Source organism: Megalopta genalis, chromosome 3 (assembly GCF_051020955.1).
Source record: "Megalopta genalis isolate 19385.01 chromosome 3, iyMegGena1_principal, whole genome shotgun sequence".
Classification (NCBI taxonomy): domain Eukaryota; kingdom Metazoa; phylum Arthropoda; class Insecta; order Hymenoptera; family Halictidae; genus Megalopta; species Megalopta genalis.
The window spans coordinates 6,057,111-6,081,055 of NC_135015.1; the positions used below are offsets into that span (position 1 = coordinate 6,057,111).

The 23,945-nt window shown below is 41.9% G+C and overlaps 1 protein-coding gene across 9 annotated transcripts in view; it reads left to right on the forward strand.

The window, feature by feature from the left end:
- Rbp6 (RNA-binding protein 6) overlaps positions 1-23,945 on the forward strand; it is a 1,210,230-nt gene that overhangs the window by 1,111,739 nt on the left and 74,546 nt on the right. The gene's annotated exons all lie outside the window — the stretch shown is intronic.

The window sequence follows — 23,945 nt, forward strand, 5'->3', positions numbered from 1 at the left end:
ATTTTCCATCAGGACAATGCTAGGCCGCACATGTCTTTGTCCACTCGGCAAAAATTGATGGATATTGGTTGGGAATTGATGTTACACCCACCATATAGCCCTGATCTCGCGCCATCGGATTACCACTTATTTCGATCCCTGGACAACTCCCTTCGCGGTAAAACTTTTAACGATGATGACGCTGTAAAATCTCACTTAACTCAGTTTTTGGCCGAAAATGATCAGACTTTCTACGAGCGTGGAATTTTCAAGTTGTCAGAGAGATGGCAAAAGGTCATCGAACAAAATGGAAAATACATTACAGATTAAACTTAATTCCAAGTAAAAAAAAGTTTTTTATTTCATTGAACAAATCGGCAATTACTTAGTTGCCAACCCAATAGAATAAATATGAAATGTACACGAAAAATTTATTATACTCTTTCACTTCACAAACAGACGTTACTTTCTCATAGACCTAATAGTCTCACCAGCCATCCACTTATTTTAATACCCATCAGGTCGGCCAGTTAAACCGAAAGGTATCGTTGCTTTCTTCGTGATTGGCAAAACAGCGGAGCCGCGCGCAACTTTCGAGATCCCCCATCGCATTTCCGTCGGAAGACTAGAGAAGATCTGGAGCCCGGCAAAGAAAAACGAAAGAAAGAAATCCTCGCTACCGCCGACCGATAATTGAACCCACTGTTCGGCTTTCATCCCCCTTCCCCTTTCACTTTCCAACTCCTTTTCACCCTGGCCTGTGCACCCCCTCTCCACCGTCTCGGCTTCTTTCCCTCTTGGCCTGTACTTCCATGTCCGTACTGTAATCGAGTTATATGGCAGTACGTTCGATTCGCGATTCGCCTCGTGAAAACCAGGAAGTTTTTCACTGTACGAGACTCGACGGGTAATGCTCGGGCGATAAAGGGCCGCTCGATGGTAGAGATGGGGGGGGGGGGCGGAAGGGGACCGACGAAGGAGACGGAAGAAAGTACGAGGGCAATCTCGTGATGCTGCAAGAAAATACGCATACCACGGATAGCCCCGCTGATAAATCCGATGAACCGAAGTGAAACGATCAATCACACTGGGACGTCGTGCGTTTCCGAGATCTCATCCCCTACCCGTACGCGTTAACGTCTTCCTCCTTGTTTTTCTTCGGCCAGAGTGGATCAAAACGCAAAAAAACACCGTCTCCTCTGCTGTGTTTGTCGCTGTACGCACCAGAATTCGAAGCTAGGCTTCACACCAACAGTATTTTCATTTCTTTGTTTCACAAGGAGGACGTTGTAGAAATTCTTTATGTTGAAAATCACGTCGACCGGTTCAATACGCTTCAGTACGATTCGCAGCGATTTAAAAATCGTATGTTTCAGAAAACTCGTTTAAAGTATCGAACACGCATAAATCACACTTTTCTGATCCTTATGCTAATCTGACACGCCTGGCCCTTCCTGATACAAGGATGTACATCCCAAATCCTTTCATTTCTCTATTTCGGTCAGTGCCGAACATTTACAATCCTTTCCCAGAGGAAATAACGACAAGAAATCCGCTTTAACTAAATCCGCCCGAAAGTAAATCAAACTATCGAGACGATAAATTAGAAGATTAAAATTATCCGCGATGCAAAACGCGTAAAGCTTTTTTCAAGGCCCTGCAATCCAGAATTAACCGCGTGTTCGAATAAAAAATCGCCGGGCATTAAAGACGCGATAAATTCTGTCCTCGTATTCCGAGCGGATCGCTTATTTTATCGCGAGCGTTAAAACGCGGCGCAGCTTCGTTTGCATTTTCCGATTCATAAATCGGAGGGGGACCTCAATAAAACAACGCGTCCGACCAGTTTTCCCCGATAGTTCCGAGCTTACCCGGTAGCGGCGGCCGATTCGTTTTCTTACGAAGGAAAATCGACGGAGCGATGCCCTGCGAACTTTTCCGCCTTCGCTCGCCGGGATAGGATCTCCATAAAAGAACTGAATAGGGACGAAAATCAGCGGAGTATCTTTCCGTCAGATTTGTAAGATCGTAAAGCCGCCCTTCCTCCCAGCAGCGTCCTGACCCTTTATTGTCGCCGCGGACCTTTCCTTACCCTTTTCTTCGCCCTGTTTTCCCAGGACCCTCACCGCCCACTCCCTGTGACCCTATCGAGGTCGTTGCAAAGTTTTATTATGAAACAATAAAATATGTGAGAATCCGAGTTCGCCGGGGTCCGTGCACCGGCACGCTTTGATTTACAGCCGAAGTTTTATCGTATCGAGACGGAGAAAGAGTGGCCCGGGTCTTACGTGGTAATATCGCGGCTTGCATTTTATATTAAAAAGTTTCGCCGGCTCCCGCCGTGCAGAAACCGTCGGGACAGGGGAGGAAAGATGACACGATTCGGCCGCGATTTTTGAGAGGCTATTGAATTGCTTTGCATTCTAATGGGCCCAAGCGATGAACTTCGCCTGAAGTTCGGGAAATGCGACGGCCTCGTCGTGATTAAGTGGACCTTTATTTCTGGATATTCTCGCAATTTAGTGGACAAGCTGAGTGGATTTTTAATTCGTGATTATTTTCTTCGGCTATTGTCTTATCGTTGAAAGGTTTTAAGAGGCCGGATTATCTGGCGAGTAAGCTGCAGATTCTTATGCAGCACAAAACATCAATTATTAACCCTAGCATGCTTTGAAGGGGATAAAGAAATGTCCACTGAATTTTAAACATGTATTTTTGTTCTAACAATGTTCTTTTATACATAGTTTATATTTTATTTTCCCCTCAACAGATACCTAAGTGTATTATTTGACAGTATGGTATGAATAAGTATACCTCGAATAGAAAAATAATATTTATAGCACTTTATTTTACATAGATACAAAATGACCGTTCAATTAGGTGACCTTAAATTTTCTAATGCCTTAAGCGTCTTGCTTAAGACATTAAGCAGCGTGTCGGTCAAATATGGGCGACACTAATCTCTGATTAGGTTTACAATCTTATTGAGATTCGAATAAAGTGAATATTACTAGGATTCTTAAAATGTGAAAGAGTTCATGTAGCAACCATTATAATAAATTAGATCTCCTTATCTTATTCCATTAACTCAGCGATGTTGACTTCGTGAAAACGTTTGAGCTTAATATTGGATGCTTAACCTGTTACGAAACAAAAGTTAAATGAAATTATGTTTCTTCTATTAATAGTTTTAATAAGTCAGATAATGTATAACGGTATTTATAAGTCAATTTATTGTGTTCACAATATTATATTTAACTAATACATTTTTGCATAATAAATACGTAAAATCTGGAGTCCAATAAGGCATCTTTCAAGAATTTATCTAAGGAATACTATTAAGTGTAACAATTCCAAATCTGACATGATACTTAACTAACATTCGAAAAATATGCTCAGATTTTTTAAGGCGAGAATAATAATTTTCTTCGAAATTACCGAGCCATACTAAAAGCGTTCGTTAAAACAGCTGACAGTTAAAGTCGGCTGTTATACGATTAAAATTTTGCACACATCGGCAAATTTTGGTCTGCAAATATTTTTGTCGAATAAACCTACGCACGCACCAAAAACGTTGGGATAAAAGCTGGGAATAGACGTCACGTTCGATCCGTTCACCCTTATTTTTAATCGGCGCAGCGACCACCCCATGGTTTTCTCCCACGCGTGTACCTGCAAGCTGTGCTCCAATTTAATCGTACTTAAATTCGGCCGTGATTTTTGCGGCCGACCGAAATTAACAACGGAGCAATTCCAGTGTCATTAAAAATTCAAGAATCCTGAATTCGGCCCACGACGATTGTCGACTCTTCTTCCGTTCGTTACCGCCTTGTCACTATTAAATCTCTTTGAGAGTTTGCAACGAAGACGCGGACAGTGAAAACTGTAAAGGAGTTTCCCTATATTTCCGTCGCCGTTCAATTTGTTCCGACTTCAATGGGTAGCGCGAGCATACACAGTGTGTGCTGAATAAAGTATCATTCCGCAACTATGCGTAATTGGTGTATCAAATAATTTTAGTAAATATTATACAGTTTCACGAAAGCGACATCGATAAAAAAAAGGCAAGCAGTCCTGCTACTTGATGAAACGTATTCTTATTTCACTTAGCTTCGAACAATCTGTCGTATACAAAGAGATCAGCTTTCTTACGCCGTCTAATTAGAATGGAAAATAAAATTGATGTCTCTATTAAAATGAAGACAATGGTAATTCCTCTCCAGAATCACCTACATTCGTTCAACCTGAAATGATTACAGCTGGGAATGCAGCGCGACTCCATTATAAATGAAAAAAGAAATTTCCCGTAGCTTTTGTCGCCGCTGTGCTCGATTCTATGTATAATAACTTGTAGCGCAAGCAAACTTAAATATCGCAAATATTTCATATATCGGTATAAGCTCATTGCACTATTTCTGCCATATTATAATTTACTTTATTTGGAAGATTAATTAAATTTAAATATCATTATTCATTTTATAATTTAACTTTCTAAAATAACAAAAGTTAATACAGTTATTCTATTTAATGAGATTAATGGACAAATTGATGAAATAACATTTCAACAATAATAAGCATCTGGATAGTCTGAATAACGTTGAGGCTTCCCTATTAATACTAAAAAAATGTTGAGGAGAGAACTTCAGATAACTCCAATAAATATTATAATGAACTGAAAATTTAATAATGTCGTATTTAATGAGAATCTTGTAAAAATTGGAAATTCGAGAATAATTTATGCAATATCAGGAATTGGATTTTTAAGCTTCAATGTGCCCCATAAACGTATTCCATAAGCGTACCCTAAGAAAACAGCTGGCAGCATTTTATTTGACGCACCCTGTACAGCGGGAGCCGGGTGCAGGCATCGCTACTACATTCACAGCAGGCTCGCTACCGGTGGTAGTAATTGCAGCGTAAACATTTCCCCAGGCGCTGATTGCGAGACTCATTATTTCGGGGAACCTCCAAATCGAGAATCGCGCTTGAGATTCGACGACTCGAAGACGCCGCCCGCCGCCTTGATTAAGGGACTGGGATGTCTCATTATTGCTCATAATCAACGCGCTACAATGGGAACGAAGCACGCCAAGCCCGGCGAAGAAGATATTCCTTGAAAATTCGTTCGACCTCTTCGTGTCTACCCGGAAGATCTTCAGTATCGCTTCCGCCTCTCCAATCTGTCCAGCGTCTTCGAAAACCCGTTCGAAACATCCCTTATCGGTAGCTACCGACAATAAACGAATCGAGAACTGTGCACTCTCCAGGCCGCGGAACCCCGTCCAATTTCATTTACGGGTTTCGTTAGCGTTTTCGGGACACGCGCTGCCGCTTGCCGCGGCTTACACTTAACCCGTTTAATCCCATTAGTGGACTCTTCCGGCTACGTGATTTCGAAATTAAATTGACTCTCCGTTACGCGGTGTAACGTAATGAAAAGGCCGACCCGGGTTTTTCGGAAGCTTTCAGTTCCATGGTCGGAACCGCGGCTTCGGCGGTCGTTTGCTATGTTATTTAATAATTCGCGGGGCTTGCTGCTTAACACCCTCGCACGATGGAATTTTAGATATGGATGTACGTTCAAATCAGTATGCGTATTAACACGTTCACTGCATTTATGAGTAGACGGCGGATCTTTATGCAATGTAAAAATTGTCTGTAGCAATTGCTAGTTACTGGAACCAAATCAATATTTCTTTTTCCACTTAGTGATATTATTCAGATGAAACTGGCACATTGACTTTCCCAAGCTGCTTTAAACTCTATTCAGTTTTACTCAATTTGTCACAAATGCATAAAATCTGCTGGTTTATAAATAAATTGCATCCCACCTCTCTTAGGGCAACCAGCAAATTTTACATACCAGATTGCATCGAATCTGCTGGTTGGCCTAAAAAAAAGACCAATTATAGATGTAACATTAAGTTAAAATAAATAAAGAAACTTATCGAATTTTTCTAATCGCAGAGACGATTACGCAAGCATGATCAACGCTTGTGAATAATTTTACGTGGATTTGCATTTAAGGTGTAGATAAGTGTATTCTGAAAGTTCGTGTTCTATAGACTGCGATCTTTGAATTGTCACAAGCAGACTGCGGAGCTTTCTGCATTTATATGAAATAAAACTGTGAGAAATATAATGGAACTTTGTGAGTAGAGCTGTAAGTAGATTGTAGAATTTCTGCATTTACATGAAACACGACAAGAGAAATACAATAGAACATCGCTATTGGTGAAATTTAATACAAAGTTCATAAAGTATACATAAATATGTACTGGAAGTTCTAGGTTTGAAGACTAATTTTCAAATTGTTCTAAATAGATTGCGCATTTATATGCATTTACTTTAAATACAACTGTGGGAAATACGATAAAACACAGTCGTCGATAAAATTTAAAACACTATAATATTATGAGATAATCCACCGTTCGAAAACTTTGGATCAGGCGCCGGCAATCTTATTTGGCTGCGAGTCAAAATCAACCGAAATGTAACTATTAAAAAACACGTTTCGAATCATTTTCATATAAAGAGTTGAGGTTTATTGAGAAAGTAATTACAATATACTTGTAAGCTTCAAACGTAAAAGGTTGAAATTCTAATTCTAATTATTACAATAACAAATGTAATTGTGAAATTGTCAAATGGGTCATTTGGAGGCCCGCGGGTCCTGGGTTGCCGACGCCTGCTTTAAATAATGCATTTTTCAAACTTCAACGTGTGGTAGCTCAGATTCGAACTAAACAATTCATGCGTGAACATAAGCTATAGTTTGGCAGATACAAGTGTTCCGAAATTCTCGGCCCAAAGTGGTCCGAGAATTCCCTAATTTTTGGATTTCTTAAAATCAATAACATCCACTCCGAGAGTCCACCTTTGTGATACGATTTCGTTAGCAGCAGCCAGCGTCACCGAAACGCCGTCGGAGAGACGGAATGAAATTTGCGGAGCCAAGAATCATAATTTCGGGGCCGGCTCTGTTTATCGCATTTCCATACCTAATGCCCGACATAACGCCAACATCGTCAGCGCGCTCCGCCGGCGTATCCCTCTCATTTTTTAACCGGAATTTCCCGAGAGCTGGCCGAATTACCGGCAGTGGCTGTATTTACCGTGCAGCCTCTCTTTTCGAGAGCACTCTGCGTCGCGCTATCTTCCGTCGGTGAATCACGGAACGCGGCGTTCCGCGTCATAACGATTCCCGCGATAATAAAAAGGGTCCGGAGAGGAGAACGGGAAGGAAATAAAAGAAGAGGAGAAACGAACGAACAGAGGAAGAAAAAAACAGTAGCGCTACAAGAGGGAGAGAGAGAGAGGGGGGGAGAGGGAGAGAGTGGAACCAGGGAGAAGAAGCAGAGAAAGAGAGGAGAAACCGGGGAGGAGAAGCGAAGAAAGAGGGGCGAAACCAAGAAAAAAATCGGCAAGATCCATCAGCGAAGGCAAGAGAGCCGCGTTTCGAGCGAGGTACCGTGCCGTTGGAGAGAGGAGAGAGAGAGAGGCCACTTTTCGGCTGGGACGATAATAAATCGCCACAATTTCGTGGGTGGAAACGGTATGTGCGGTACAGCTTACATACGAAATGCCAACCCTCCAGCCCCGTTCTACGCCGTCTGACAAATACGATACACGGCTATCGCTTCGAAACGTCGTGCGAGCTCGAAGAACGCGTTCTGAAAAAGCAGTGCAAGTTCGTTCTTCAGGAACGGGGATCTAGGGGAGCGAAAAAGAGTATGAGAGAGAGGGAGGAGAGAGAGAGAGGGAGAGGAAGAAGGATCCTGGATCCCCTCGATCGCGGAAACGAGGGCCGAAAACAGCGAGGAAGGTCTCGTGGCTCGGCGAGATGGCCGCTCCTAATAGAGAGAGGGATTCCGTTCAATTATATCTTATGGCCGCGTTCTCGACGGTAATGGCCGTGGGCTGCCGCTCATCTTTGCTGCGCCGGGCATGATTTTCCACGAGAAAAGTGGTCTCAGGTAGATGGAAAGCCAAGAGGAGCTCGAAACGCCGGAAACGAAACGGGAAAAGAAGATTTATCTTGAGCAGGTGGCGCGCACCTGACCGCACAATGTAAGATCGGGCAAAGACAATGGAGTATCCCCGAAGAAAGTTTCGCTGATCGAGGCGCAATTTTCCGGCGCTGCTCGATCGGCCAACTCCTTCGATGCTTGACGGGCCTAGCTCAGACTTGGTTGACGGCCGGTCGAAAGTTATAATTAATCGTTCCTCGTTGAACGGCTCATCGGGCAGCCTTCCGACCAGAAATGTGAGTTCCAGAAAGATCGCTGCGACTGTTCGAGCTATTAGATCCCGTGACATTCGGTAATGATTGACTGGAGTCCGTAATTATTACGCAAGGGACACTGTATACGTATACTGTGGTACGTATCGTTAGAATTGAAGTGTACGTTAAAGACATTTGCAGGATGCTGGTAGACAAAATGTGCATTAACGGGTTTAATTAAGAATAATGAAAGGCTGATTTGCAATTTGAACACTTTATTCAAGGGTATAAACTGGGCTCGTCTTATTTTTATTATTCTTACTTATACATATAATCAGTTCATCGCAGATTTCATCGCACCACAGTTTTGTTGTCCTGTAATGACAGATCAAAAACATTCGCATTTAAAAAGTCACTTTTGAATGATCATCAATCTATTCAAGATCACAATAGGGTCGATACTATTTAACCCATTCACTCCCAACTACGAGATATCTCGTGGTAGACGCACACCACGACGTTTCTATTGGAGGTTCACTACTAACAAAAAAAGATGGATTTATTTATTATTTTTTACTTATTTTTCTTTGTATATTTAAAAAGAAAACGATATGTTTTCTATATTTGTATTAAGGTATATAAACGTAAAGTGTTCTGTATTTTCTAGTTTCGTGGAGAAAATCTTATAGCAATGAAGACTTCGACGATGTTATCATGATAGAAGCAGATGTCTGACTACAAGATAAAATGAAGAATTATTGAAAATATATTCCAAGTAACAAAGTCATTCAGAGATAAATGATCTTCAACGCACGATACTTTCAACTAACATATTGCCAAACGAGAGAATAGTATAACGATCACTTTGCGATCAGTTTGGTTGAGCACCAACACCGACAAAGGAAGGACAAACAGATGATAGAAGTAGCAATGTAGTCCCCTATCGAGTATGGCATTGTGAATTGAAGTGGATTTGATCGCAACGCAGCAGAATCACTTTGCCGGGCGAGGAGCTTGCGTTTCGGAAGTTGCTTTGCAGGAGCGACAACTTTCCGGTGGGTTGCGTGGGCTTAGCGATTCCTAACTTCTTTCTCTGGCCCCGTTTGATCGTCGAGCAATGAAACATTGAAGTTTCGGCATCAGATGAATGCATTCATAAAGCAGCTCGACTTAAAAGCACAGTTTCGCCTAATCTTCGGCTATCTCTCTCGAGCCCGGCAGACTCTCGCTCTGCGTCTACCCTCAGCCCCTCCCCCCTGCCGACGTTAAGTACCTCAATTTGGTTCGTTCGTTTAATCTGCTTTGCACGCGAGGCAAGGGTACCAAGAAACTCGGAGGGGGTGGCGAAGGGGGCAGAGCCAACCCCGTCCGGGATGGAAGATGGCGCGCGTAAGCGAGCTAGGTGGGAACCCAGCCGGACTGATGCGAAACCGTGGAGAGAGCTGCATGCTAAGCGAATTGCAAAACGTGGTAAAGTGCAGTTTGCAGTTCGCGCGTATATCTGATGAAGTCTGTCAACTGCACGGCAAAAAGGAACGGAGTCAGGCCAAGGAGCTTACATCTAATTAACCGTGATTAATTAAATCCGTTGCATGTTCTCGCCGTTTTCAGGCGCTGCGTCACGATGCCGACAACCTCCATGCGTTGCATCACGGGAAAACAAAAACCAATTTAGTAAAGGGGTCCGAGATCGCGGACCTTGACTCCCTCGTAATCTGCTTAAAATTCGATCGAATCGAAACGTTTAATTAGAAACTCCGCGACTTCGAATCGCTCTGCGGATAGCCAATTCCGTGAGATCCGAGGTCGTTGATTACCCCTTCACTTATTTACGAGCGTTTCGCTACTTTATTCCCGCGGATTAAATTCTTGAATAATTCCTGATCGGCCCGCGAACAGTTTGTACACAGTTTCTTTCCCCCGTTTACGTAGCGGCGACCCCGGTTAAAATAATTAATCGGCCCGTTTCATTATCGACTATTATCGGGTCCACGGAAGCCACGATGAAACTGGAAGTTCGACGGCTGGATGTATATAAAATAGTGAAACGACACCGCGCCGAACTGGGCTAAACTCCAGAGAAACTTCTTTCCCATCTCGCCGTTTCCCCAATCCTACCAGCCTGCTCCACCAACAGGATAAAACTCCCATTAACGGTTTGATTAGCATTGATAATCCGTCGAGTCCTACTTCGGCCGTGCCAAAAGATTCCCCGAACCAAGAAGAATCGAAAAGTTTTCTGCTCGTTTCGGCGAGCACGATGCCTTTTACAACGGGAATGCTCTGGGTCACCGGTGACCCAAGCACAACTTACCTGTGGCATCCGTTATAGCAGTATAATGATAGATCGGAATTGTAAATAATTAGATCCTGCAATTGAGAATAAGTATTCTTTTGTTTCCTTGCGACTCTAAATATCAGACAGCAACAAAAGTTTTCAAAACTATGTTGAAATAAATACTAAATGATCAATACGTAATGAGCTAGTATGAAGCAATGTGGTATTTATAGAAAGATGATATCAGTAAAATTCGAAAATTATTAATTGGCATCCGCGATATTTAGATTACAGTTCAAGCCATCGGTTATACAAAATGAACTATAAACATTGTGTTTTCGAATTGTTTTATAATTTTTCTGACACGAATTTGCGATTGAAGATGTATAGCAGGTTTGGATAGATTTCACCTAACTCGAACGAATTATGTATTTTTTCTGCTTCGCTCTAGCTGAATAAAATCCAACGTGACGTAACGCTATCATTTTTAAACGCGCAATGTATGTAGCACAACAAAGGAGACACTTCTACGGTAAAGTTATACAGAATCGAGAGCGTGTGAACAGCATCCGCGCGACGTCGGCGTTCAACCCAATTATCGTCATCTTTGTTTGCAATTAACTTGTAAAACAGGATAATCCTGTGGGGCGGGATCTAGGTACGGACCGACTCTGATCGAACGTTATCGATCGGATCGATGGCGACGCGACACGCCGATAGAATCACCGGAGAAACTCGCATAACGTTATGAAGCTTGAATATTCATCGGGGCGGTTTTAATGAATGCAATCCGAGGAGCCGAATAACAGGGAACGCGTAAACAGAAGAGGAGAACGCCGGGCGTAAATCTGCTTTCGGTGTTTTTCCACGAAGCTGGCGCGAGCACGAGAACGAGAATTGATCGATCCTCGGGACCGGGATGAACAACTGAGCACACAGAGGCCCGAGTAAAGTCGGCGAAAACAACCGGTGTTTAGAGAATCCTCGTAAAAGTTCATACGGCGTTACAGGTCGACTCCGAAATAGTGGCACATCGTTCCGCGGAAGTTTTAGGACGGCCATTAGGAAGTGATGGCCCGCCCGGGGAGTTCGAACGCCCCCGGAACCACAGCTACGTGGTTGTTGCTGTAAATCAACAAGTTGATATCTGTTACTTAACCCAAACTGTAACCGCGCCGGACAGAGCCACACTTTCCCTGGCCGGATAATGGCACACACATGCCGATGATGCGATCGGCTGTCGCCCCGTAAATGTTATCCTCAAGTCTAATCGATTTCGGGATATCTTGAATAAATTCCTAGAAAATCTTCTAGGCACAGATTCTTAAGGAAATATTCTCAGAAACGTATTTGTGGAGATTCGAAATACGTGAAGGTACTGAACATTTATTTGATAGGATTTTGTACTGCATAGTAAAAAGCGTAAAAATTCTTCCTGTAGAAATAATCCCAACGGACGTGATCGCCAGATTGTCTAAGATTTTTTGGTCACCGCGTCGAGCATTTTCGACCATGACGAGATTTTTAAAGCAACAAATTTATAAACATTCGAAATGCGTCCAGTGGACATTTATAGATGCTTAAAGATCGCATCTTATAGAATAGTCCCAAAAGAAGTGATCGTAAAATTGTTTCAGATTATTTTGAGGCGTTTAACAATTCTCCTTCGAATAATAATCCAAAAAGAAGTGATTAGAGTACACTGAGGGTGTTTACCGAGGATATTCAGATCAACATAGATATGTTATAATTTTAAGAAGTATAAAATAATCGGCGATGAGTTATTGATTAAACATTGATCACCGTAATTCGGGCCCATTAATGTCCTTTGAAATTCTGCCGAACAATGAACCGCTCTAGAATGTATTTAAACAGATTTCAACCGACGAACAAAGATAGTCTGATCGTATCTCCAGCCCGGTGTATCGTTATTAAGGCGATTGTAAAGCCGCATTAACTGCAAGGCTTCGCGAAATCATTTCACGTGCGTCAGCCGATATTCACCTGTCAATCGAGGCAGCGCAGCATCGCAACTGCTGCGTACAAACAATTACGTAATAATTATAGCAATGCCTTCGTTGTTCACGGTATTTAGATTAACGACGGAGGTAATGGTTTCATTAGCGAGATATCACGAGCGTACATTTTACACGTTTCCATTGATCGTCGACTTTTTAGGGGGTGCGAAAATTTGCGACGTCTCATGGAAATTTCTGTACCCTAACTTTGGTCACTGACAATTTCCTACTGATCTTTATTGTCTATTATTACGGACAATTAGTTCTGAAAGACTAACTCTCGTGGAATTTCTTACAACGCCGTGTCTGACCATTGTCGTCCTTTTCTACTTGTCGAACGGGCTTTGTTGAAATAGTATATTTTACTAAAGTTGAAGAAGTCTCTAACAAAAAATGAACGATTTCATAGAGATTTAAATATCAAGAAATGTAAATTTAGGTGAGGTTCAAAAAATTGATGAACTATTAAAAAGAATGAAGAATGAAAAGAATGAACTGAAACACATTTTTAACAAGGAAATTTTAATAAGGAAATCAAAAATAGATAAAGAACGGACTAAACGAAATGTAACATCTACTCTTTTGAAGGGAAAATTTTATTACATGTATCTCGGCCAAGATTCTAGGAATTATAAAATAATAAACCGCTCTGTCGTCTCCTGATTCGCTAACTTAATAATAGCAAACTGGAATCGAGTCGAGGCGGATAGCGTGGCATATCTCCATGCCCTAATCAAATCAGTACTTAAAGCTAATTTCAAGTTGCTTTCAGCTTATAAGCAAGGATATTAGTTAAGACAGTTGAGGCAGGATAACGTGGCATCACTTTTAGCATTTTCCAGCAGGCTGAACATTCGGCGTTCTAAACGAACCGTTCATTAAGAAATTAAACTCCGTCGTTAATCATTCCTCGCAACAAACACATCCAACATTTCACGGAAATTGAAAATATATTCATTAAAAGAATGTAATAGTGTTTTAATGTTTCTGTTTCATTTAATGTTTCTGTATATGAGCCGTTTATTTTGAAAGTGGCCTAAGTCCATTTATTTGAAAATCCAGATATTTAAGGTCTTTACGTTTTAATAAATTTAAAAATATTACTAATTGATAACATGGTGGTATAATGTTTTTGTGTTCCTAAGGGTCACTACGTTCTTTCAGCTTTGCTGACATGAAATTATATGTATAACGTAGAAATGTGAATATTAAAATAGCTAGCTCGGTGTTTTCGAAAAATGAACTTGGGCCACTTTCAAAATAAACGGCTCATATATTATCAAACGTACTTTTCCAGGATCTGTTAATGTTTTCATTAAATTCGACGTTCTGAAACGTAATGAAATCGTTTTCAACGTACTCGTATGCATTCTAATGAAAACATTAGCTAATGAAATTTACTATTATATTCGAGTCTTCTCTTATTTATTTTTCCATAAATGTTTCTAAGCTAGTTGCCAACATGGTCAGCTCAACCTCATGAAACGATGATTCAGAATTTTCTGAAAATTCATACACTGTACTCGGAACATCCAATAATATATTTATCAAAAAATGCCACTGTTGCAATTTCGCTAATTAATAAAAAGATAAAATAGAGAGAGAAAAGAATACGATCAGGAACAAATATATAATTCCAACGGTACATCAAGCCGCAGAATTCTATTAAATCGTTTCTCAGCTGCGGCGATTGTTTCCCACGGGATGGCATTCTCGCCGATAATGCCGCTGAAAATGTCTCTTGTCGCGCGGCCGGTAACGCTTACGCATTCTGCCGCGTTCAATGTAAAATTAACGTCAACTTTCTCCCGCATCATCGTGTGGAAAGTTCAGCCAGAAACTCTCGGAATACGTCCGCCCCGGTAATCCGGCGTGAATCCTGGCGCAGCGAGCAACTGCACCGGAAATTTGCGATCGCGAATTTACGATTGGCGGGCTAACGAGCGCCTGGAAATTCTAACATTGCGAAATTCCGCCGGCAACTAATCGAAGGATTGGAGATCGGTGGAGGGGATCGGTGGGAGAGGGCTGCGAACCTTCCGCGTTTCGGCGTGCCGCAAAATCGGATCGCGGTTTGCGTTCGTTTAATTTGGCCGGCGACTAGCAACGGACGCGCGTCGCGACGCTCGAAAATTGGGCTGGAAAAAACAACCGAAATTTTTAATTGGTTCCGTGCTAGAATTACCGAATTGAATCATCCGATCTGACTGAAAGCTAGAGTGCAATCCCGGAATAGGATACGTAGACTGGAACCATTAATTACATTGTGCGAGCTTTTAATAATCTATTTAAAATCATGAGGAAACCTAGATCAACCGGAAGATAGAAATAGAATTTCTGTACGTTAGTTACTGTTTTAATTTTAGCTCGCACCCTTCTGGCTCATAGTGCTAAATATCTTGCTAAATGAGAATTCATCCATTTCATTTGCAGATTCGCGGGCTGAGATAACTAACGAAGGTCACTGGTGTAACGCAGTTAACGAGATACTGATTAAATGACCTCCCATCCTCTCTTGCATTACGAATAGAAACTATTGCGCCGGAACTTGAATATCAATGGCAAATGATCGCTCGTGACTATTGTTTAAATTCAATTCGGTGAATTTCCGATTGTGAACGGTTACCAATAACGATATGTACATATACTACGACAAAATATTAGGCTAGTCAAAAAGTTCGTGCAACGATTCTTGAAGTAATTTCAAAGGTAACATTTAATCTCAAATTACATCCAATGGTTTTGATAATCTCGTCCAGTTGCCAAGTTTGACGGTAATTGAAAGATGGCGTAGCGAAAGCACGTCGAAAGCAGGCATTATATAATCTTTTTACATGCAACAAAAGTCTTGTAGGTAGTTGTTAAATACCGCACGAACTTTCTGATCAGCCCACTAAAACGAAGCAATTATTCGGAACAAAGTAATCGTTGGATCGGAAAGAAAATGAAAAAGGAGTGCCAATCACGAATGACGAGTTAATACGTCGCCTCCAATTAAAAGGTTAAGAGAGATTGGAAGTTTCCCGGAGGGATCCCGCAGGAATTAGATACGCGATCGCAGACGAACACAGTTCAGACGATCGGGCTTCTTTTAGATCGGTAACGGCGCAGCTGGTTCGCCAGCTCGAAACTGGTCGGACTCCGAAAGAGGCAATTAACGACTGAATATCTATGAACAAACTTTCCGGGCGATAGCCATCAGTTACCGTATAGGATTGCAGTTTACACCGCTCGTTATTGCGTCCGACTTCAAGAAAACACGGTCGGTAGCGATGTTATCGTAACGCTGCACCGTGAGTGCTGTTGCTGAAACTTTGGTCATCTTCGCTTTGCCGAGTGAAGCGATTAGGTTTAGCGCAAGATGGAGGAACGGGGAAGCTAGAGGGTGCCAGCGCAGATTGGCCCCGCACCCGTAGATCCTGGTCTTGATTTATTGGTATGCACTCCGATCGGTAATTGAGTTGCACGCACTAAACTGCTTGATCAATAATCTAGAGTGATCATCAATCCATAACAATAACGGCATTACGCGCGATGACAATCTGAATTTCGCGAATTCCAGCGCAGCGTCTAGCCTCGGCCACATAGCAACAATTTCGGAACAAGAAATCCCCTTTTGCTAGATCTGTCGATCGTTTAAGAAATTAAATCTCCGATAAAACATTTCAATTATTAATTTTTTTTATTAGATTACATAGCTGGAGAATAGACTGATTTATGTTTAGATAAAAGATGGTTTTTTGCTCAAATTAAATTAAATTAATTACTTGATAATTTTTCTTTCCTTTAGAATGTTTATATTATTTTTTTATTGTAATGCATATATAATAGAGAATAGACCAGTTTGAGGAAAATGAAATTTCATATTTTTTCAGTTGGAATGGTTGTAAAACTACAATTTTTCAAAAACAAAAATGTTTTGCCAAGTTCATTCAGTGCTCGTCGATTTGATTGTTTTTTACAATATTCATAATAATTTTTTAAATTATGATATGCGTCAAACGACAGATTGAGTTGGTTTCTGGAGATGAGAGATTAAAAATGTTCCCGTGAGAATTACTGCGAAACACACTATTACATCTGATGATAATAAATACTGAAGAGGGAAACTAAAATAATTCGATGGATGAAATATTGAAAATTATTTTGTGCGGATAACTGAAAAATTATCTCCTTTCGACAATTAAATCTATTGTTTGCTCGCCAACTTTAACAGCATTTGCACAAATTTCTTACTTTTATATACTGCGATAATTACTGGATAGAAAATCCGTTTGAATTTTTTAACTTTTCTATACGATCAAGACAAGGATGAAGTTCGGTGAACGCAATATTAAAGTTTAAATACGTTTTCCTCCGGGTAGAAATATCCACAAAGACGCGAAAGACGGAAACGCGATAACAGGACACTATCTTTACGATCGTTTCTTTTCACGGACTTTTTCGCCGATGCATAAAGCCGGATTACACCTTGGTCGTTAAACTCTTAACAACTGTACAAGTCGTTCGGAAGCGAATAACGATTTCGAAAAATCTTTAAGTAAATATTACTCCACCCTTCACGCGCCGTTAAACGGTTCTTCAAATCGGAATAATTATTAGGGATAATGGTTTCGGCGTTCTTTACGTTGCAATGCTCGCCATTACTCCGCTCGATTTTACTTGAGGGGTCGTTTCCTTGCAAATGGGTCTTGTATCACTTTTATAGCTCGAGTCTTTGGGCGTCCCGTTTCATTTCCTTGTTTTATCGCAGAAAACGTGGAATTTGTAAGTTTTACGTTCGATCACGGCGGACTTCGTCCCATCACGTATCTTCGGAATTCTTATCAATAACTCGAGATCGACTTTCTCGCGAAAATATTCTTCTCGACCAAGAAGAAGATCGTTTGCAAATATGTTCTCGTGTAACGGGTTCAAAAGATCGATTTTTCTTTCCCGCATAAATCAAAAGTTAACATCTTAGAATCAACTATTCTTCTAAAAGTCAAAAGTGATTCATAGTGTTCTTTTTGGAACTTACTTCCAACTCTAGAATAAACTGTCCAACAAAATTATTCACTTTCTGCATTCGTACGACTATGACACGTGCTACATGCAAATAGAAGCTTGCAAGCTGAACAAATTTAGTAAACAAATGCAACTTAGACAAATATTTGCCAGTAGTTCAAGGACGTATCTATTCGTCCCGATAAAGTTTATTCCCGTTACCGTAATAGTTTTCCAGGAATAAATTCATACAAATCACTCACGTTTATGTTCCTCGTTTCCAAAGAGTGCAATGCGATGTCCTTGGATGGAGTTCTCGGTTCTCCTGAAAGAAAGTCGGATCGTCGTCGTTCGTCGGGCATTAAGCGTTTGCCGGCGTATAAATTTGATACAATTATAAAATTAAAGATCGGCTCGGCTCTCAGCCTGTTGCTGAGAGCGGCCGACATCAAAGCCCGCGCTCGTTTTGCATCGGGGCATCCTCTGGTGGCTCGTGAAATTCATAAATGCGGCGATACGCCCGTCGATATCGTCGTCGTCGTGTTCCGGCCGCATTAACGGAGACAAACAAACGTTCAAAGAACTCGGCTACCTGACGGAAAAGAACGCTGAAGCCCGCCACCGCGAACAGCGAGACAAAAAAGAGTACCACAGGAGAGAAAAAGAGAGAGCGAGAGAGTGAGAGTGAGAGCGGGGACGAGGGTAGAAAAAACACAGAAGGAGAGCGAAGGTTTAAGCCATATCCATTTACAAGTTTCAAATCGTTCTGCCAGCCGTTTGAAAGGAACCTTTTAGCATTCTCAATAGACGGTAAAATTCTGAAACGCGCTTAGCAACAGCGTGGCTTTTAAACGTTAACATGGCCACTAGTACAATGGCGGGGTCGCATTATGCTCGAGACTCGAGAGGAAAGGACGAATAGAGGAGAGGAGTCCGGGCAGAGGGTTGAGAGAACAGGGAGAGAGTGACGAAGAGAAAGAGAGAGAGAAAGTGAAGTTAGGACCGACGAGAGACGGAGAAAACTGCGATGGTCACGGAACAGAGAGAAGAATTGCTCTCTTCCGTCAACGCCCGCCACGCTTCGAGCCATCAACTTCCATTCTTCCTCTCGTCAAGAGAATTTAACCCTAGAATGAAAGTAGCTAATACTTGTCCCGCTACCACCCGAAACACGAAACGGCGCTCCCAGTTCCGTGCTCTACCCGATCCCAGCCGGGACAATGTGTTTTCGTCGTTGCATCAAAGGCTAACATTTAAGCACTTCCGAAATTCTCGCAAGTACTGACCCCACCTCTACACGCTTCATTTATTCCCTTATAATCATCTTTAGCTTCGATGTGTAGCCATTTGGATTTATCCGTTTCTTCGAACGCGAAATCGCTTCACTGGCTAAAGCATTCGTCGTCTGTTTAAGATGAATTCTAGATGCAACTTGTCTACTAATTATTTAGACGTAATGAAGACAACCGGCTCATTCTTTAGATTCATACGCAACTACACAAGTAAAATCTACTTAATTTTATAATTGGAGTGTTTTTCTCTGTTTAATATAAAACAATGTGAACTTGGAAAACGCTGAATGACTAAAAATTGTATAATGGAGACCACATGATAGTGAAACCGTGTAAGAATGTAGTGGCGATGTTATTGGAATGAAATAAGAGGATGCCAGGAAAGAAACGGATTATTGTGATCGAGAAGATTCGCAATAATTGATATAATCCAAAGCCAATATATCCAGTTACCATTAAAGACATTTATCAAATTTTACAACAGTGTGACCTCTAATAAGAAAAATCAAATTGTCGAGCTTTATTTAAACTGAACGAGATCCCGAAGTGGCGATGTAATTGGAATGAAATAAGAGGATGCCAGGAAAGAAATGGATTATTGTGATCCAGAAGATTAACAATAATTGACATAATCCAAAGCCAATATATCCAGTTACCATTACAGACATTTATCAAATTTTACAACAGTGTGACCTCTAATAAGAAAAATCAAATTGTCGAGCTTTATTTAAACTGAACGAGATCCCGAAGTGGCGATGTTATTGGAATTAAATAAGAGGCTGCCAGGAAAGAAATGGATTATTATGATCCAGAAGATTAACAATAATTGACATAATCCAAAGCCAATATATCCAGTTACCATTAAAGACATTTATCAAATTTTACAACAGTGTGACCTCTAATAAGAAAAATCAAATTGTCGAGCTTTATTTAAACTGGACGAGATCCCGAAGTGGCGATGTTATTGGAATTAAATAAGAGGCTGCCAGGAAAGAAATGGATTATTTTGATCCAGAAGATTAACAATAATTGACATAATCCAAAGCCAATATATCCAGTTACCATTACAGACATTTATCAAATTTTACAACACCGACCTCTAATAAGAAAAATCAAATCGTCGATCCCTGTTTAAAATGAACGAGATCCTGAATGACTTAAAAACAGTAGCTACAAGGACAATTAAGAACACTTTCTTAAATAGAAGAGATAAAATGTGGCTCACGATCAGCAGTAAAAAGGAGATTAACACTTTCAGTAGATTCTTTCTGTAAACGCCGATTCCGCATCTTCGGTCCCCTATCCCCGGTGACAAACAACGGTCGCTGGGTCTAAATCTCAGAGAGGCACCGGGGGCCAGATGATATTTTTCCTCGGTCCGCTATCGGCCCCGATAAAGTCGGTAGTAATTCTCGCGGCCTTGGAGAGGAAAGGTAGCAGAAAATCGTCGGATAACCGGTGGTAATTTCACACCGGGTCGAGTCGCTTATGGATCATTTAAGGAACTCCCGAAAGGTAAGAGGATAAAGAGGAGGGTCGCGGTACGGAGCAGATAGGAACGGGCGAAGGATATTTCGGGCTGTGTTTTTTATTGAAATGAGCGCATCTGGCGTCCAACGAGGGGTCGGACAGCTGAGCACGCATTTTTAGCCGGCCCTCGAGGCCCTAGGGGGGTGGATGGCGAACGGTTTACCTCCTCCACGCCAGAATCGAGCCAGCCAGGGAGGTCGGGTCACGGAAATAAATCCCCTTATGAAAATTCGAACTCGGCCAGCCAGTTTTTCTTTGGGAATTTATTGGGCTCCCGGCGAGGATCGCTGACCGCGTTGACCTCACCGAGTTCTGGGGCCCTCTCGGTTATCCTCTGCCATCGTCGAGGCTCTAAAGACGCGTAACCCTCGCACCAGGACCATCCAATACGTCCCTATGGTGTTCGGACACATGCCGCAGTGATATAATCGAGTTCCATCGAAAATAAACGCAGACGCAATTCAACCGCGATTTTTGTAGGTTTCTGTAACTTCGCAGGCTTTTGTAATTGTCGTTCAGTGTAGAAAAATTGGCACTTTATGTGTTGTGTCTTACAAAAACAAGAAGGTTGGAAAGGAATATATCCATAACATGCATCTTAACTTTACAATGATCATTTCATTAATGAATTTTCTTTGGTTTTATAAAATGTTTGAGGTTATTGCGATGTCAGTCGAAGTATCAACATCATTATTAATATTGTCTGTCTCGTACTGAGTATAGAATTTACATAGAATTTACGTCTTTCTTTCAAAGTTTCTGCCAGTTCATAACAATTTCAGAGTATGGTGATTTCGCCATTTCTCTTTCTCGATGTACTATCTCCCTTGCATCCCTAAATTTCTTGCATCCCTTTCATTAAGTAGTTGTATACAGTGTTCTAAAGAGCGTATAAACTCACAGCTGCCTTAGTTTACGGTTCTTCGCGAATATTCGACTCTCGCCGAGCAAGAGAAGCAGTAATAAAAAGGTACCGGTTTCTGCTGGATACTTTTAAGCAGAAACGCGAAGTGTCTTGACACGCCGGCAGTTGATTATCCGGACGGTGAATTTGATCGCCACGATTCGAAAGTACTTGGAAATACCTGATTACCAAGCCGGAGTTTCCATTGTTTCGATGGAGCCAAGGAAGAAGGTAGTCAGGCATTTTCCTAGGAGCATCGTCAAGCTCTTTAGCGCGGAGGAAATTTATGAAGCAATGTAATTTCATCTCACGCGCTGCCGAAACGCCATTTTACACGGTGTCGGTGCTATTATAAATTCATACGATATTTCGCGTACATTATATCCTAGACACACAGTCTCCATACACAGCCACGTATCCGAGGCACACGTGAACTCACGCACGAACACCTTGCCGACGCCTCGACTTTATTCGCCGGGTAGAAAAGTAACTGAAGGACGTGGCTCAGCGTGAACAGTCTGTCATAACTTTTTAATACCTCTTGAAAGAAGACTACTTTGTAGCAGCCCGGACAGGATATTAGAGCTTTAAAAGACGAATAATATTGGGACGGTGAATAGCTCCCCTCCGGTCCTCGTGTCCGGACTGTGTGCACGCTCGGTGGACTCCGACAGGAAGTAGTTAAATGTTACCGGTGTCAGGACGCACGGCCTTTGTGAAGCCGGAGTTCTCAGGCACCGTGGAGTTAGCTGACTGGCAGAGTACTATAAATTACATAAATGAAGTAAGCCCTTTCCTCACTCAAACGGACGTCTTGCCAAGTTTATAACTTAATCACTCGTGCTTTTCATGGCGGTGAGGGAGCTTAAGGACAGAGAGGGACGCAAAGCAGACAGTGCAAGTTGCCGGGTCAGGCGACGCCGTTCTCGCAAAGTATCTAACACGACAAATCAAACTAATTCCGCGGCAGCATATTATACATAAAGAACCGCGGAATGATGTACCAGGATAATCTAAGCCAATTTCACGTTGTTGCGCTGTTTTTTAATCCTCAAACACCGTTTAGTTTTCAAGCTGCTGGTGAACAGAAATGTGAAGTTAATTTTACTCTAGGAACTCTGAGCTTGCACTGGTAGAAGTTTAGTCTCGAAACTTTAGAACACATAAGCTCATGGACGAGAGGGAATACAATCTAAATGATTTTTTATTTATTATATCACTAAACACACCCCAATCTTTTGCATTTTAATCTTTGTACGTTGAGCATTCATCGTGATCACAAGTAGCTCCATATTTTAAAGCAAAACTCTCAAAGATCAAAATTTTTGTTCCAAGGGGAAATGATTGAGAATGTTGAAAAACAGAATTTACGTACTTTCCACTTCTCTTATGCGTTTGTTTCGTTCTAGGTACTTTTGTTACCGTTGGAATTTCTTCAATGAATTGAAACTTAAAACTAATTCAATATTTGTTACAAGGGACATTTTTCTCTCGTTGAGTTAACTGTAAAGGGAAAGGTTAAACTTTGAAGGATAGCTTCATCCCTTAAGCTTGAGTCGCTGCAACTAAAAACAATGTGTGTATCTACTATCTTGCTTGTTCCTCGAGCCCATGCAGTTTCATCAAAATCATAACCAGTCCCATTTCCCTAAATATGCGAATATTTACAAGAATCTTCTTCAATTGTAGGAAAAGAATGTGCCCTCCGGAGTCAATAACAAAAAGTATCGTTTCACTGAAATTCGATCCCTGCTGTACAAGCAATCCTCCGATAGCGCCGTGCATGGTCAGTCACAGTCCAATGAAAAATCACTTAACCCCCATATGATCGAGCATGAATAAAGCGGAGCCGAATGTCGATCGATGCTAATTACATCGAGCTGGCCGAAAGTGGGAGTGTTGTTCGAAGAGGAGCGGTGTAATTTAATTCAACGAGCTCGTTCCATTTCCGATGTAAAATTTAAAAGCTGCCTGGGAGGGGGCAGGGGAGAGAAACGCTCGAAGAATTGCGGGACAGAGAGAAAGAGAGAGAGAAGGCTGCCGATTCGCATTCGACTCCGGTATCCATCGGCTGTGTTTAATTACGAGTCACCGGGCGTAGTTTCTCTCGCAGACTGCTTCAGCACGGAAGCACTAACTCCTGGTTATCTTAAGCGACATCGCGCACTGGATTCGTATAACTCTGCGCCCGCCGGATAACTTGAGCCTGAATTACTACGCCGCGCGAGAGACAGGCGGTAGCGCGGTGAGCTGAGAGGGGCCACGGGCGAAAGAGGGGAAAGAAAGACGGGGGGGAGGAGGAGGCGAGATTAAAATCACCTGGAGACCAATGCAAAGTTTTTAATAACCCTTGATGCTTGATTAAGTTATGACTCTTCGCCCAGCTCGTCGTCCCTCTTCCTCTTCTTCGTCTTCCAGCGAAATAAATTTCGAGCTGGAACGCTTAGACCGCTCGCGCGAGCACGAGCACGGGCGAGTTCCAGAGGGGTTCGAGTGGGAGGACCGGGGCCCTCCGCGCACGGTGGAAAAGGTCGAGGAAGGCGAAACTCGTCCGACTCCGTTGAATTAATGGAAGATCCGGCAGGGATAGTTATCTCCGCGGCGGAACGCATGGAAGTTACGTTAACTTGGACGTTTTTAAGCCCGGAGAATTACGGCGAATAAAGGGCGTTCGTCGGGGCCGCGCGTATTTAAAGGGCCGGTTAAGATTCACTTTGATCCAGTTACCTCGGAT